General features: G+C 46.5%; 1 pseudogene; it reads right to left on the bottom strand.

Moving 5' to 3' along the window:
- Positions 1 to 17,900, bottom strand: part of LOC144108637 (uncharacterized) — a 199,260-nt pseudogene that overhangs the window by 122,312 nt on the left and 59,048 nt on the right.

Genomic DNA, 17,900 nt, shown 5'->3' with positions numbered 1-17,900 from the left:
TTGCGCTAAGGATGATAACGCATACCCACTAGTCCGAACCATCACCTTGTTAAGTTTCAACAAGAGGACTTAATTGTCTTCGTCTGGGCCCAGGCGAAGACCAGTCCTCTTGTCGAAAGGCTGGCAAGCATCATGAAGTTTTTGCCTCTATTATTCACTTTTTGATTATCAAGAACCACCCGACCAACCTCTATCTGCTAGATATTTATAGGTACGAAACTAGAATATGCCGTATTTATATGGGACCCTCATCACGACAACCTAATTCATTCACTGGAAAAGGTCCAACATATTTCAACACGCTTCATTCTTTCTAACTATAACAGGACAGCCAGCATGTCTTCAATGAAATGAAGTTTTAATCCACCGTGCTTAGCTTCACGGCAGAGGCTGTTTCGTATCTGCCTGCGTTTCGTATTTCATAACCACATTTGCTTAGCGAAATCATCTTTTCCTCACATAACCTAACATAACATAACTTCACATAGGCCTACAAAGTCGAAGTTCCATTTTGCAGAACTAACACCTTCTTTAAGTCGTGTTTACCTCATGCGGCAGCAGAACGAAATCACCGTCCCGCACCGACAATAACCATAAAAGACTGCCCGCTTTTCAAGAACGCATAGCCAATATTGCATATGTAGACACATCTGTAACTGTTTTCATAACAATTGCCCGAGCCCGTTTATTGCTTTGTTAATTTTCGTTTTAGGCCTGTAGTCACTCCCCTTACCAATGCTAGTGATCCAGAGGGTACATGAAACAAATAAATAAGTAAATAAATAGCATCCTATATAACACGTGTTTAAGGGAAGCCCGCTACTAACTTTTAAATATCGGGTTTTATAGGAAAATAAAAGCTCTCTGCTGCATACTAATGGCGGTGTTAGCGGACTTCAAAAATACAGGCAAATCATGTTAACTAGTAAAGTGATTAAGAAAGGTTTAATAGTTACATTAAAATTTTTCCCATTTCCGCTAAGCTACTCTTTGGCCCTTAGTAATAACCATATCACGTTTTAAAATCTAGAAATCGTGATTACCGTGGCTGCTGTGGCTCAATGAATTCTGCCCATTGATCGCTCCATTCGACAACCGCGCGCCAACGGGAGCGCAGAGCGACACTGAACAAATCACGACACTCCGTGACGCATGTGCAACTGGACATTCCTCCCCTCCTCCTTTTGCACTGCTGTACCCCCCTCCTCGCCACATCGCTCCTCGAGCTCGGAAGGAGCACAGAATATCACGTGGCACTTGCGTGATGGAGAGTCGCAGTATGATTGGCGTCTCTTTGCGCTCCCTGCAGGCGCGTGGTTTTCGACTGGCTCGAGAGATGATCCCAATTTGTTGAGCCACAGCGGCGACACTAATCGCGTTTTCATAATTTTAAAAACAGATATAGCTTTTACAAACGGCCGGCTACAATCTTTAATTTCAAAGAGGTCGCCTAACCATAATAGTTTGAAAGTTCACTAACGGAAATTATTTAATGACTTTACTAGTTAACATGATACGCCTGTTTTTTGACGTCCGCCAACACTTGCATTACCGGGACACAAGAATCTTCTCTTGATATTAAAACGCCAATTTTTGAAAAATAGTGGCGGGATTCTCCCAGGTACCTGCTATTTAACCCAAAGAAGTATTTGAAAACAGATGGCGTTATTGGATTTTTAACCCTCAATTAAAAAGGAATGAGCCTTATAAAATAATGCAGTGAGATACTGCGAAGCATATTTTCATTAATCGATGCAAAGTCTAGTCTCTTTTTTTATGTCTCTTGTTTTTATATGCTGTATCCAGTCGGCATATCGAGATGTCTGTTAAGGCAGCTATTATGCATCCTTATAATTTTTGCTGAAGATAAATACAGTTCATAACCGCTGTTCCAGGGAAGTATTTCAGACTGCGCTACTGCCAAAAAAGCATTTGCGCAGCTTGTGATAGGTAAAGTTAAGCGAGCTGTGTAGAGGCATATGTATAGGATTGCACTCTCAGATGAATATTAATAGCTAAAGTAAACTTCAGGTAATTCTCAATGATAAGCTTATCGCCTGCCATGCGAAACCTATATAAGGCTAAGCAACCAGCTCCATTATATATATATTAACCAAATCTTCGCGGGGGGTAGCAGCTACAATCCCTTTTTTACCTTAGTATGCGACCACTGTATCAGGGAGATGCAAGAAGAGATATGACATTGCCAGGTGAATGCACAAGGGTCGGACAGTCTTCAGAGTGCGAATACTGCGGAGGCCCAGGAAACAGAATGAAACGCTGCGGGGGGAGGTTGGGGGGCTTGTCTGTACTCAGCACGCAATAAAGAAAACCGCTGCTTGATTGCGTGGATGGGTACGAGAAACATAATGGCTTTTGAGGAAACGAAACCCCGCGGCAATTGAAGGGACGAAGGTTGGAGTGAAAGAAGAAAAAAAGAAAGATGTGCCACCGGAAAGGGCGGAATAATTAAGGTACCCTGGTGGTCGGAATTATACCAGAGACTCCCCCCGCCAAAGGAACGCCGAAATTAACAGAGCTACATGCAACAGAAGGGGTGGTCTGTACACGCCGCAAGGTTACGCAAAGAATTGGTCCTGCACAGCACTCAACCTCACCTCTGTCGATGTTGATGTACTCAGACAGAAAGCTCCTTGCGCAGTCATGCCGCCCTGTTATTATTTTTGCAAAATACGCCTTGCAGTTTAAAAATTTTACGATTGAATTTCTATTACTGTGCTTTTTTTCGCTAATTCATCATTTGTTTTCGTCTCTGAACATATGCACTTCAAGCCTGCATTCTGCTCTGCGAGAATAGTAACCAAGAATCGAGTTTTCAGTCGAGGTCCACAAGATTCTACATGGTCTTGGGTTTTTTCCGAGCTTGAGCATACCACTTCTTACACATACCCGTATCAGGGCTCGTATTCTACGTTCGGCTTCTTTCGGACACATCCTTTTAAGCAAGGCCCGAGTGGGTGAAACGACGGCAGCGGATGTCAGTTAGCGCCGGCACCGATCGAAGCGCTTAAAGTTCCGCCGCGAGGGGCACAATGCATGGCACCTTGTCCTTTGCCGATAGTATGGCCAAAGAAGACGTATGCCAAATCTTTTTTTTGCGTATTGAAGGTTGCAGTAAAGTGGTGTCCTAAATATGCGCCGTTCCTCCTGCAATATTTCCGAAATTAACAGTCGGAGGAGCATTAAACAATTAACTGCGTACGCATTTATAATGTAAAATAACGGCAGCGACAACAGCCGATCCCCTATTGTAAGCACGCAGCAAACTTGTTAGCACAGCACCATGGTTTAAACTTAACTTGACGGGAAAAAGGAACGGGCAGTTAATGTCGTGATGTGAACTCGCTCTCTACAGAAGGCACGTAGGCACGCAGCGGCACTCAAACAACAACACCGCAGAGAACTTCCCCTGCGATCGTACCTCTCTTGCGACGGTAATTCAGTTTTGCGTGCCTTCTTTTGCGGGAACTCCAGAAAGTCTAACAAACAGCTATGAATTATCGGTGTTTTTCTGGAGAAAAAATGAAAGTCACGACCTGAAAAAGTTTTTTCCATGTTTCTTGCGTGGTTTGCGCGTTTGCAAGCTTTGCAGGCGGAGATTTTCGAGTTTCGCTGCGGCGCAAAGCACAGAAAAACTCTCGAAAAACGTCGTCTGCAAAGTGTGCATGCCCGCAGACGCCTGAATATTGATGTACCCAAGAAACGTAGTGTGAACAGAACCTTCGTTTTCGACGGCCAATCGGCGGCTTTCGTTTATCGAAAGCTGCCATCCAGGCTCTGCTACAACGGGATCTGTGTGACATCGCGGTGTGCTTTCTTTGGCACCTCTCTCTACAGGAGAGTACCCGCATCCTCTTATGGCAAATCTTAAAGGAGCAGATCTTAAAGCGACCAAACTTAGATTACGTGCCAATGTTTTCACGTGGTAAGCGCTCCCGACCGCTCACCGTACGACTGCAGTTACAACTGCATCCCCATGAGGCGCTCACATTTATACAAAAATGGAAAACCTTAAAGTTTTCAAGATTATTCTCAGGAACATGCGAAGACCCCACCGAAGAAATCCGCTTTCTTTAACTTTATTGTCTGAAAAATTTCTGTCCAGACATCATATGCGCACATGGGGACTAAAGGCTGCTTTGAAGATCTTTTTGTTTTACTCAATCCTCTCCGAATAGCTAGAAATGAGCAAATAAAAATACAAGGTTCAATACAAGGTGATGTTAGGCTTGACTGGACCAGTGCAACCATTCTTTATAGCAGCTATGGGGCACTGCAATTATGCGTATTATAAGTACATATATGTGTTAATTTTAATTACATACATACACCTTAAGCATGAGAAATTACTGTCGCAAAAAAAAAGGAAATATGCACACCATACTAGCGTAATACGCGTAGGTGCCGATCCTAAAAAAAAAGATATTTTCCGTTAATTTTGCATGCGGAGCTTATGGTCCAACGCCAGAAAGTTTTTGCACATTTAAAAATCTGTTTCCATTGATATTCTTTGTCAAACCGCCTTGTGCACAAAGCTCTGACATTCTTCCGGTCGCGCCTACAAATGTGTATGCAGTGCCTGAAGTGGATATACCGAGTTTTTCATCTAAGATGCTATAACAATTTTTAAAGTTGGCTTCTTGAGTGGGAAGAGCGCTTTTTTTGGACTGGCATTGTCAGCGATGTAGCTCATCAGAAAGAGACATGTTATATAGTAGGCTGGTTACCTGGTGTTGAATAGTTAATTCTTTAACGATTACTGTTAGTTTGCTTGCTAAAGGTGTGCAGCCCATCGTAAGCAATATACACATCAGTTCAGAAACTTCAGAAAACGCAGTTACCCTCAGCACTGTGTCCCAAGAAATTTTGCCTACATCGCGCAAAAATGCATGCCCTTTCCAAAAGCTCGCAGGTAAAGCAACCCCTTCAGCGCACGTAACTCGCGGTAACTAAGAAAAATTTAGAACTTTTCGACGAGTTACGTCCACTTAAAGGTATGTTTTCCTGCATTCTTCTAAAAGTACGTGTTTTTTCAGCGGCGTAGCCAAAATATAATGGGGCCACGACGCTTCTAAAAAGCGGCTGTAGCTCAATTCAGCTGAACGAGGATATACAGAGCGAAAGCTCTGTTAAGCATCGTTACACTGTTTAGTTTGGTTCATCTTTATTGTTTCAAGACTTCAGCAAGAGCAAATCACGTGATGCATCACGTGCCACAAGTGCAAGAGCAAGCGTGCAGAGCGGCGGCCGGCGCAGCGGCGGACGTGACTGCCAAGCGCAAGATCAGATCCCGTGACTCATAACATGCCACAATTGGCGAGGAGGAGCAACCGAGCAGCAGCCAGCGCGGTGGCGGATGTGACTGCCAAGCGCAAGATCAGATCCCGTGACACATCACATGCCACAATTGGCGAGGAGGAGCGACCGAGCAGCAGCCAGCGCGGTGGCGGATGTGACTGCCAAGCGCAAGATCTGATCCCGTGACACATCAAATGCCAAAATTGGCGAAGAGGAGCGACCGAGCAGCAGCCAGAGCGGTGGCGGATGTGACTGCCAAGCGCAAGATCAGATCTCGTGACACATCACATCCCACAATTGGCGAAGAGGAGCGACCGAGCAGCAGCCAGTGCGGTGGCGGATGTGGCTGCCAAGCGCAAGATCAGATCCCATGACATATCACATTCCACAATTGGCGAGGAGGAGCGACCGAGCAGCAGCCAGCGCGGTGGCGGATGTGGCTGCCAAGCGCAAGATCAGATCCCATGACACATCACATTCCACAACTGATGAGGAGGAGCGACCGAGCAGCAGCCAGCGCGTTGGCGGATGTGGCTGCCAATCGCAAGATCAGATCCCTTGACACATCACATCCCACAATTGGCGAGGAGGAGCGACCGAGCAGCAGCCAGAGCGGTGGCGGATGTGACTGCCAAGCGCAAGATCAGATCCCGTGACACATCACATCCCACAATTGGCGAGGAGGAGCGACCGAGCAGCAGCCAGCGCGGTGGCGGATGTGGCTGCCAAGCGCAAGATCAGATCCCATGACACATCACATTCCACAATTGGCGAGGAGGAGAGACCGAGCAGCAGCCAGCGTGGTGGCGGATGTGGCTGCCAAGCGCAAGATCAGATCCCATGACACATCACATTCCACAACTGCTGAGGAGGAGCGACCGAGCAGCAGCCAGCGCGTTGGCGGATGTGGCTGCCAATCGCAAGATCAGATCCCTTGACACATCACATCCCACGATTGGCGAGGAGGAGCGACCGAGCAGCAGCCAGAGCTGTGGCGGATGTGGCTGCCAAGCGCAAGATAAGATCTCATGACACATCACATTCCACAATTGGCGAGGAGAAGCGACCGAGCAGCAGCCAGCGCGGTGGCGGATGTGACTGCCAAGCGCAAGATCAGATCCCGTGACACATCACATTCCACAATTGGCGAGGAGGAGCGACCGAGCAGCAGCCAGCGCGGTGGCGGATATGGCTGCCAAGCGCAAGATCAGATCCCGTGACACATCACATTCTACAATTGGCGAGGAGGAGCGAACGAACAGCAGCCAGCGCGTTGGCGGATGTGACTGCCAAGCGCAAGATCAGATCCCGTGACACATCACATTCCACAATTGGCGAGGAGGAGCGACCGAGAAGCAGCCAGAGAGGTGGCGGACGTGACTGCCAAGCGGAAGATCAGATCCCGTGACACATCACATTCCACAATTGGCGAGGAGGAGCGACCGAGCAGCAGCCAGCGCGGTGGCGGATGTGACTGCCAAGCGCAAGATCAGATCCCTTGACACATCACATGCCACAATTGGTGAGGAGGAGCGACCGAGCAGCAGCCAGCGCGTTGGCGGATGTGGCTGCCAAGCACAAGATCAGATCCCTTGACAGATCACATGCCACAATTGGCGAGGAGGAGCGACCGAGTAGCAGCCATAGCGGTGGCGGATGTGACTGCCAAGCGCAAAATCAGATCCCGTGGCACATCACCTGCCACAATTGGCGAGGAGGAGCGACCGAGCAGCAGCCAGAGCGGTGGCGGATGTGACTGCCAAGCGCAAGGTCAGATCCCGTGACACATCACATGCCACAACTGGCGAGGAGGAGCGACCGAGCCGCAGCCAGAGCGGTGGCGGATGTGACTGCCAAGCGCAAGATCAGATCCCGTGACACATCACATGCCACAATTGGCGAGGAGGAGCGACCGAGCAGCAGCCAGCGCAGTGGCGGATGTGACTGCCAAGCGCAAGATCAGATCCCGTGACACATCACATGCCACAACTGGCGAGGAGGAGCGACCGAGCCGCCGCCAGAGTGGTGGCGGATGTGACTGCCAAGCGCAAGATCAGATCCCGTGACACATCACATGCCACAATTGGCGACGAGGGGCGACCGATCAGCAGTCAGCGCGGTGGCGGATGTGACCGCCAAGCGCAAGATCAGATCTCATGTCACATCACATGCCACTACTGGCGAGGAGGAGCGACCGAGCAGCAGCCAGCGCAGTGGCGGATGTGACTACCAAGCGCAAGATCAGATCCCGTGACACATCACATGCCACAACTGGCGAGGAGGAGCGACCGAGCAGCAGCCAGCGCGGTGGCGGATGTGACTGCCAAGCGCAAGATCAGATCCCGTGACACATCACATGCCACAATTGGCGACGAGGAGCGACCGAGCAGTGGCCAGAGCGGCGGCGGATGTGACTGTCAAGCACTAGATCAGATCCCGTGACACATCACATGCCACGACTGGCGAGTACTAGCGACTGAGCAGCAGCCAGCGCGGTGGCGGACGTGTCGGCCAAGCGCGCAGCTGTGGCGACGAAGCTCAAGATGAAGATGACGGTGACACACCTGCCACGCGCGATTTTGCACATGCGGCACGCCTTCCGTTAGAGGTCACCTCTAAGATACAAATGACCTTGAGGCTCCGCATGGCACGAGTAGAGCTCTTCGCTCTGAAACTGATATGGATATATGGGTATTGGTTACGGGGGGCTACACGCTTTTGAATAAACAAAGGAGACTAACATATTGCAGGATGAGATCGACAGAAGACTTTGCCTGCTTCGCTAAACGGAGACTAACAGCAATATTTGAAATGTTGACTATTTAATACTAGTTAAGTAGCCTAGTTAGCACGTCTAAGCTGTATTCTCACGGGCTAGACTGCTGACAGGGCTATGCCGAAAAAAGCGCCCCTCTAACTTCAAAACCTTTTTTTTTTTTAATTGCAAAACATCGTAGTTGAAACAACCGTTATATATCTTATACCCACTTCCGCTGGACGCACGGGAGCTTCAGGCGTGCTAGGCAGGTTTAGGACAATATTTAAATCAAACGCCGCCACCCAATTTCGCTAATATTCGGCTTTAGGAACCTTCATGTTATTAGGCTACATTCACCCCTCGAGTTGTTTGCTATGCGGGATGTAAGGAACTTATTAACTTGTTTTAATAGCTTTCAAGAGTCATTTGGAACTGGTGAATTCGATTTAGACATGAAACGTGTTTTACACTGCTGTCTCCGCTGCGAGGCATGTGACCGAACAAGGCAGTCCTCAGGGCTTCTTTTTTGTGGGACATTTAGCATCAGCCCTTCTGCAGAGGAGCACCAAGATTCACACCACCCCTCCCCCAAACTTGTTATAAATAAGGTGAGCTTTTCAGAGTGGCGAGATTGGTATGAAGTGTTCCGTACCTTGACGAACGTGTCGAATGCCACTCGTCCTGTGGTAGAGACGAGCGTCCAGTTTGGCGAAACTTCGACGTGCGTGAACACAATGATGTCGCACAGGCCTTCCCCGAGGGGGAACATGGCAGCGTCGTGTCCAGCGCGGCCAATCGTGCAGACCAGGTAGCCGTAGCCGGTGGAAGCTGCACGAGCCCACGAGGTACATTCTAAGCTGTGGGCCGCCAATGAGAAGGAAGCTAGCGTAATCGCTCAGTGAGGTGCAGAAGAAAAGGCGGCGGTGGGCAGAGGTTCCACTTTCTCGTAAGGGCGCCAATCTTCTTAAGCACTGGAAGTAGGTTGCAGCACCTCTGCGGATCCAGAATGCGCATGCGGTTGGGTGGCCAAAAAACCGCCCAGCAAGTGTAAGGCTCCCACTGCGGTAGGTCAGTGGTTTGGGCGCTCGCCTACTGATCCAGAGTACCCGAGTTCGAACCCGACCGCGGCGGCCGCGTTTCGATATGGGGGAAAGCAAAGGCACCCGTGTGCTGTGCGATGTCAGTGCACGTTAAAGATCCCAAAGTGGTCTAAATTATTCCAGAGCCCTCCACTACGCCACCTCTTTCTTATTTTCTTCTCTCAGTCGCTCCTTTATCCCTGCCCTTGCGGCGCGGTTCAGGTGTCCGCCGAGATGTACGTCAGACAGATACTGCGCCATTTCCTTTCCCAAAAACTGTTCTCAAGTGTAAGGCAACGTCTCGTGGCTACGTTCCAGAGAGAAACTGAAAAAGCGAGCACAGAGAATGACGAGAACAACGCCGAATAGAAGGACGCTCGGCAAGCACCTTGCTTGAAGCACTTGGCGGAGACATCGGCACTACTTAGAGTTCACACAAGAGCGGGATCCGACAGTTATGGCGCATTCTCGGTTCTGAAATAGAATCATCATCATCATCATCATCATCATCATCAGCCTTACTACACCCACTGCAGGGCAAAGGCCGCTCCCATGTCTCTCAAATTAACCCTATTCTTTGCCAGCTGCATCCACCTTTTGCCTGCAAACTTCTTAATCTCATACGCCCACCTAACCTTCAGCCGCCCCTGCTACGCTTACATTCTCTTGGAACCCACTCCGTTACCCTTAAGGACCAGCGATTATCTTGCCTTCGCATTACATGCCCTGCCCAAGCCCATTTCTTTCTCTTGATTTCGACTAGGATGTCATTAACCCGTGTTTGTTCCCTCACCCACTCTGCCCGCTTCCGATCTCTTAACGTTACACCTATCATTTTTCTTTCCATGGCTGGCTGCGTTGACCTTAACTTAAGCTGAACTCTTTTCGTTAGCCTCCACGTTTCTGCCCCGTAGGTGAGTACCGGTAAGATAAAGCTGTTGTACATTTTCCTCTTCAGGGAAATTGGTAAACTGCCACTCATGATCTGCGAGAACTTGCCATATGCGCTCCACCCCATTCTTATCCTTCTAGTTATCTCCCTCTCATGATCCGGATCAGCTGTCACTACCGGCCCTAAGTAGACGTATTCCGTCACAATTTCTAGGCTCTCGCTGCCAATTGTGAACTGTTGTTCCCTTGCTAGGCTGTTGAACATTACCTTGGTTTTCTGCATGTTAATTTTTAGACCCATCGATCTGCTCTGCCTGTCTAACTCATTGATCATGATTTGCAGTTCAACTCCTGAGTGACTCAGCAAGGCAATTTCATCAGCAAATCGCAGATTATTTAGGTATTCTCCATTTACTCTTATTCCCAACTGTTCCCAATTCAGGCCTCAAAATACCTCCTGTAAACATGCGGTGAACAGCATTGGCGACATCGTGTCTCCTTGCCTGACGCCCTTCCTTATTGGAATTTTATTGCTGACTTTATGGAGGACTATAGTAGCTGTGCAGTTGCTATATATATATATATATATATATATATATATATATATATATATATATATATATATATATATATATATATATATATATATATATATATATATATATATATATATATATATATATATATCTTCCAGTATTTTGACATAAGGCTCTTCTACCCCCTGATTACGCAATGCCTGTATGACTGCTGAGGTTTCCACTGAGTCGCATGCTTTCTCGTAATCAATGAAAGCTATATATAGAGGTTGGTTATATTCTGCGCATTTCTCTATCACCTGATTGATAGTGTGAATATGATCTATTTTGGAATATCCTTTACGAAAGCCTGCCTGATCATTTGGTTGATTACAGTCTAACGTTGCCCTGACTCTATTAGCGATTACCTTAGTAAATTCTTTGTAGGCAACGGACAGTAAGCTGATCGGCCTGTAATTTTTCAAGTCCTTGGCGTCTCCCTTTTTATGAATTAAGATAATGTTTGCATTCTTCCAAGCTTCTGGTACAGTAGAGGTCATAAGACATTGCGTATACAGGGTGGCTAGTTTTTCTAGCACGATGTCCCCTCCATCCTTTAACCGATCTGCTGTTACCTGATCCTCCCCAGCAGCTTCTCCCCTTTTCATTTCTTCTAAGGCTTTCTTCATCTTTCGTTACTGGCGGGATGACGCATTGCTGTGCACTGCTGTATTTCTCATTAACGCTCTGATTACATTGGCTACTGTACAGGTCTGTGTAGAACTCTTCGGCTACGTTAACTATCTTATCCATATTGCTAATGATATTGCCCTGCTTGTCTCTTAATGCATACATCTGGTTTTTACCTATGCCTAGTTTCCTCTTCACTGTTTTTAGGCTACCTCCATTCTTTATACCGTGCTCGATTTTCTCCATATTAAACTTCCTTATGTCGTCTACCTTGCGCTTATTTATTAACTCTGATAGCTCCGTTAGTTCTATTCTATCGGTAGGGTTAGAAGCCCTCATGTTTTGACGCTTCTTAATCAGATCTTTCGTCACCTGAGATAGCTTGCCGGTATTCTTTCGAACTGTCCTACCGCCTACTTCTACTGCGCACTCCGTAGTTATTGATGTCAGATTATCGTGCATTGAATGAACATCAAGATCATCTTCCTCAGTTAAAGCCGAATATCTGTTTTGCAGCGCTATCCTAAACTCCTGTGCTTTCCCTCTTACGGCTAACTCCTTAATGGTCTTCTTCTTCGCTAGCTTCTTCCATTCCCTCTTCACGTCTAAGCTAATTCTAGACCTTACCATTCTGTGGTCGCTACAACGCACCTTTCCGAGGACGGCCACATCCTGAATGATGCCAGGTTTAGCGCATAGTATGAAGTCGATTTCATTTTTAATCTCACCATTGTGGCTCTTCCAGGTCTACTTCCTGTTTTCTCGTTTGCGGAAGAAGGTATTCATGATCCGTAAATTATTTCTATCCGCGAATTCGACTAATAGCTCTCCCCTGCTATTTCTAGAGCCTATACCATAGTCACCTACCGCGTGGTCGTCAGCCTACTTCTTGCCCACCTTCGCATTGAAGTCGCCCATCAGTACAGTGTACTGCGATTTTACTTTATTCATTGCTGATTCTACGTCCTCATTGAAACTTTCAACGGTCTGGTCATCATGGCTGGATGTGGGTGCGTAGGCCTGCACCACTTTCAGCCTGTACCTCCTATTCAGCCTAATTACTATAGCTGTTACCCTCTCGTTAATACTGTAGAATCCTCTACGTTGCCAGCTATATGCTTATTAATGAGGAATCCCACACCTAGTTCTCACCTATCCTCTAACCCGCGATAGCACAGTATGTGTCCGTCCTTTAGTACTGTATACGCCTCATCTGTCCTCCTAACTTCGCTAAGCCCTATCACATCCCATTTAATTCCCGCTAGTTCCTCAAACAGCACTGCTAGGCTAGCCTCACTAGCTAAAGTTCTAGCGTTAAACGTTGCCAGGCTCAGATTCCAATGGCGGGCTGTCCGGAGCCAGAGATTCTTAGCACCCTCCGCTGCGTCACAGGTCTGACCGCCGCCGTGGTCAGTTGCTCTGCAGCCGCTGGGGACTGAGGGCCGAGGGTTAATTGGATTGATCATAGAAGGTTGTGGCCAAGTACTACACCAAGGTGGCCTAGTCCTGCTCTGGTGAGAGAGTGCGTTGTCAGTTCTGGTCACCGAGATAAGGCCGCACTCCCGGCCTGGTTATGCAATTCCATCGACACGCGGATTTTTTTTTAAACCCGGTGGAGAATTGCGCGGCACCAGGATTTGAACCCCGGTCCTCTTTGCACGCAAGGCGGATGTTCTGCCTCTACGCCATCGCTGCAGCATGACATAGAATAATGGTGCAAAAGGTTAATTTCTCGGCAGTCACTACAGAGAGCATAGGACAGATATGTGCAGCCTAATCCCGAGTTTTCCGAAGAAGGAACACAGTTGCATGTAAGTAACAGACAACGCTAAGAGCCGGAACCTACCCAGAAAACAGACTCTACGTCTAACTTTAGCATATCGATAGCCTCTTTTAGTGCACATGGCAAGTCTTCGATATAAAAAAAGGAATCCCTGGTTTTTTAAATACGGCCATGCACCATTCCGTTCTAATCTACGTGGTTTGGATACAAAAAATAAAATGTTTTTCGCCCCAGTCGCCTTCTATAATCCACTGGCGGCGTATGTCCTTGAAATGTCATAGCTGAACTTAGTGCTATTAAAACAGTAAACCTGATAGGCTTAGCTGCCTATGCAGCACTTTAGAAAAGTTTGATAGTTGGTGGCCAGCGGTCGAGAATATTTGTTGCTGTTTTTTGAGTCTTTTACATTAATGCTACTTTTTCAAATGAGAAGTGTCACAAAATTTTTGTCCTTCAAGGCTAAAGGCATGCGGTAATTAGCCAATTTTGAGGAGTTATCTAATTCGTGGGGTTACAACACTATAAGCAATATCAACAAGGACTCAGATGAGAGCCGGTAGTCTTTACTCAGAGAAGTGAAATGTGAACTGGAGTTTCAATGGCCTCTATTTACTTGGTTTTTGATCACTCGTTTCTTCTGTGGCTTATATCCATGAAGCGGCTCTAGATCAACAAAAGACTGTGCGGGTGACGGTAACGCAGGTTGTTGCTGTTGCGACAATTGTGGCTTAAACGTGACCGCGTCCTGTATTGTATCCCTGCTTTTGAATAAAGTGTTATTATTATTATTATTATTATTATTATTATTATTATTATTATTATTATTATTATTATTATTATTATTATTATTATTATTATTATTATTATTATTATTATTATTATTCGACGGCGATTACGTTGCCCAGCGCTGACACTTTGTATTTCAACAGGCGGCGCCCTGGATGCGGTTCCCCTGATACCCCGGATGCCAATATCACCTTCGTCGAAGCTAACCGTCCTGCCGCTTCTGGCGGCAATCACCAACTTCATCTGAAAATCTGGTGTCATCGTAAAACTACTTAAGCCAACGGACATCGCGGGATCCTCTGCAGTCGGCGGCGATTACGTTGTCCAACGCTGACACTTTGTATTTCAACAGGTAGCGTGTCTTTTTCGTTGCCTGCATTCTTCATTTGAATTTGCTGCCGACTGCCCTCTGTGTACGCTCTCTATATGTTACAATGCCTAATGATACTGCTGAATGTATTGCTTGCCGCAAAGAAGTGTCCGATGATGGCAAGTTCATGACCTGTGCGAATTGTACGCTATCGTACCACTTAGGTCAGACATGTTCCGGAAATGCACCTAGTCCCTTTAATACAATGGGCCCAGCAAAAAGGGACGTGAGGTTGTGTAAAACATGCAAAGCAGCAAAAAACGCGCTGGTGGTTCCGCCTCTCAGGTGGATGCTTCCGAGGCTGATGAAGGTGCAGACTAGGATTCAACTTTGCTTTTGGAGCTCCTCGAGATAAAAAAGAGTCTAGAATGTCTACCTGAGCTTAACAAAAAAGGTTGATTCATTGCTCCTCTTAAAAGCCGAAGTTGTCAGCTTAACCCGGTCAGTTCATGGACTCGGTGACTTTTATGGCAAAACAATATGATTCCATTCTTGATGAAATGAAGACCGCCAAGGAACAAGCAACGTCTAGAGATGCGGAGATCACCGCCCTCCGAGCAACAGTTCAAGCACAAGCCGAACAGCTAGAGCACCTGCAGGTTGACATGAATGAGAGCGAGCAATAAAGCCGCAACATGAACTTGGAAATCCATGGTCTCCCAGAAAAAAAGAATGAAAATTTGAAGGAAGTGTTTTGTGCTATCGCTGAAAAATTACGCCTCCAGAATTTTTCCCTGTCAGAGGTTGAGGCGATTCATCGTCTGCCAGGCAAACGTTGTTCTATTCCGGGGGTCCTTGTGCGCTTCACTTCAACTGCTGTCAGAAACAATCTGTTCGATGCCCGAGGAAAGCTTCTACAACTCTGCAAAGGTAGTTTACATGAAAATATTTTTGAACGAAAATTTGAAAAGACTAAACCGTGACCCATTCTGGATGTTTTATCAAAGCCATCGCGGTGGCTGAGTGGTGATGGCGCTCGGCTGCTGGCCCGAAAGACGCGGGTTCGATCCCGGCCACGGCGGTCGAATTTCGATGGAGGCGAAATTCTAGAGGCCCTTGTACTCTGCGATGTCAGTGCACGTTAAAGAGCCCCAGGCGGTCGAAATTTCCGGAGCCCTTCACTACGGCGTCTCTCATAGCCCGAGTCGCTTTGGGACGTTAAACCCCATAAACCAACCAACCAACCAACCAAACAACCATTCTGGCGTGCTAGGACTAGAGCAAAGCAAATGGAGCACAAGTTTGCCTGGGTGAAGCGTGGCAAGAGTTTTGTGAAAGAGAGTGAAGGATCGTCTCTTCGAATAATCAGACATGCAGACTTGGACAACATTAGGTAGCTATCATGGCTAACACGTGCTACCAGCTACCACACTTCCAGTCGTTCAAGGACACTTATGGTGTGAGCGTTGATATTGATTTCACTATTGTAAATACAAATATCAGGAGCCTTCGCAAATACTGGGAAGAATTCAAGCTCGTTGCTACGTCAGGAAAAGGATTCGTCCATGTGTTCGTGCTGACAGAAATCAATACTTCAGATGCTTGCTTGCGTACATTTTCAGTGCCAGGCTATCAAAGTAGTTTTTTGACAAGGTCTCATCGTCGTGGTGGTGGAATCGCCACCTCTGTAAGTGATAAATTTGATGTTTTATCAATGGACGTGAACTTCGCGCACGCGGAATGTTTAGCGTTGAAGATAACTTGCGGCGCCCGGTGCTTAAGTTTGTTGGCTGTATATCGGCCGCCATGCGCTAGTATCACCCGATTTCTGCTCGAAGAAATATTGCACCTCTGGAATTCCGTGGAAGAAATATGTTTAGTGGGCGACTTAAACATAGATACATTGTGCCCTACAATGGGCTCCGTTTCCGATTACTTGTCTGTCCTGTCCTCATGTGGTATAATAAATACAGTTCCTACTTGTGAAGAAATGGTTAACGATCATCTAACTAGTTCATGTATAGACCACATTGTCTCACGTGCTCCTAACTACTCGTTTACCTCCTGTGTTAGATTACAGCGCTTCGCGGATCACTATCTGGTTGGTTGTCGTTCGTCTCCATCTTTTCCTTTATCAACTGCTTCAAGAAACGCTGTTCCAAATAACCTCACCTATATTACAATAGCTGACCATAGAGTCTTAGATAGCTTAATTGGCAATTTCAACTGGCTAGCAATAACTGAGTCTAATTCACCGGAGAAGGTCTATGGTATCTTCTGCGACCAAATAAGGAAGTTTTAGAACAATTCTAAACGCGTCGTAATAGAAAAGCGCCGAAGAGAATATAACTGGTTGACCCCTGACGTAATGCGTGCCATTTCATACGGAGACATACTTTGGAGACGGTGTAAACGGGTACCAAAAAATCAAGCCTTACGGCTGGAGTATAAAGCCGCAAGAAATAGGGTGGTCGCTCTGCTAAGGTCCACGAAGCGCCAGTACTTCTTTCAAGAATTTCGCCATTCGTCAAGGAATGCCGCTAAAACGTGGTCACTGATAAACCACCTTCGGGGCAAAAATTCTACAAGTACGTCCCCGCTTTCCTTCTTTCCGGGAGATTGCATCGATGTCGCAGATAGTTTTAATCGTTTTTTCGCGCTGGCCTCAGAGAAAGCATCTTCTAGTCAGACATACCAATACACGTTGAAAGAATCAAACTCTGCGTCCGCTTTTCTAGCTAGTATTACAAAACAAGAACTGCGTGATATAATCTTTAGCTTCAAGCGAAATAAACCTCCTGGTATTGACGGCTTGTCAGCAAATTTGCTCCAAAGAAACTTCGAGGCAGTGTCTGATGTTCTGATTTTCATGCTGAATGGTTTTCTGCGCACTGCATTTTTCCCGGATGACCTTAAAACTGCTTAAGTTAAACCGCTGTTTAAAGGAGGACAAAAAGACGACATGAAAAACTATCGACCCATCTCGATCTTGCTTATACTTTCCCACATTATCGAGAAATTTCTTTTGAGATCCATGTCAACCTTTGTTGAAAAATTTTCCATTTTGTCAACCCGCCAATTTGGTTTTGTTCACGGTCGTGGTACTGTAGCTCTTCTGGAAGAGTTCGTCGATTAAGTTTTTTCAGCTTTCGATCAAAATATGTTTAGTGTTGCTTTATTTTTAGACATTTCTAATGCTTTTGAAACAGTTCATCACAGTATTTTATTCGAAAAACTATACTCCATAGGCTTCAGAGGTTCATTTTACGAGGTGCTCAAGAATAACCTTTCCGGTCGTTCACAAGTTGTTGTTTTAGACGGGATGACAAATGTAAGTATTCAACTTCCATTGAAGGCCGGGGTTCCACAGGGCTCCATATTATAACCTCTTCTGTTCAATTTGTTCGTTAATGACTTATCTCAGGTTATTTACAAAGGTCTAATATTTCAATATGCCGACGACACTGTTTTGTTTTTCAAGTACTTTTCTTACAACATGGCCATTACTAATCTCCAGAATAATATGCAAAAAACAACGACTTGGTTCACTATTAACTGCTTGGACTTTAACCCAATTAAAAAAAAACTCGTTTGCTTCAGATCCTCGTTAAAACTAACAGTTACGGATGCGCCGGTTTTTCTACATGTTCGCGGCTGTTTTCCTGTCGGTGCATGCCGGTCGCCTATGTGAATTCGGTAAAATACTTGGGAGTCTTCTTCGACAGTGACATGTGTTGGCACAGCCAGCTATCACATGTCTGTGATAAGC

The sequence above is a fragment of the Amblyomma americanum genome, chromosome 10 (genome assembly GCF_052857255.1).
Source record: "Amblyomma americanum isolate KBUSLIRL-KWMA chromosome 10, ASM5285725v1, whole genome shotgun sequence".
NCBI lineage: Eukaryota > Metazoa > Arthropoda > Arachnida > Ixodida > Ixodidae > Amblyomma > Amblyomma americanum.
This window is presented reverse-complemented; position numbering and strand designations above follow the sequence as displayed.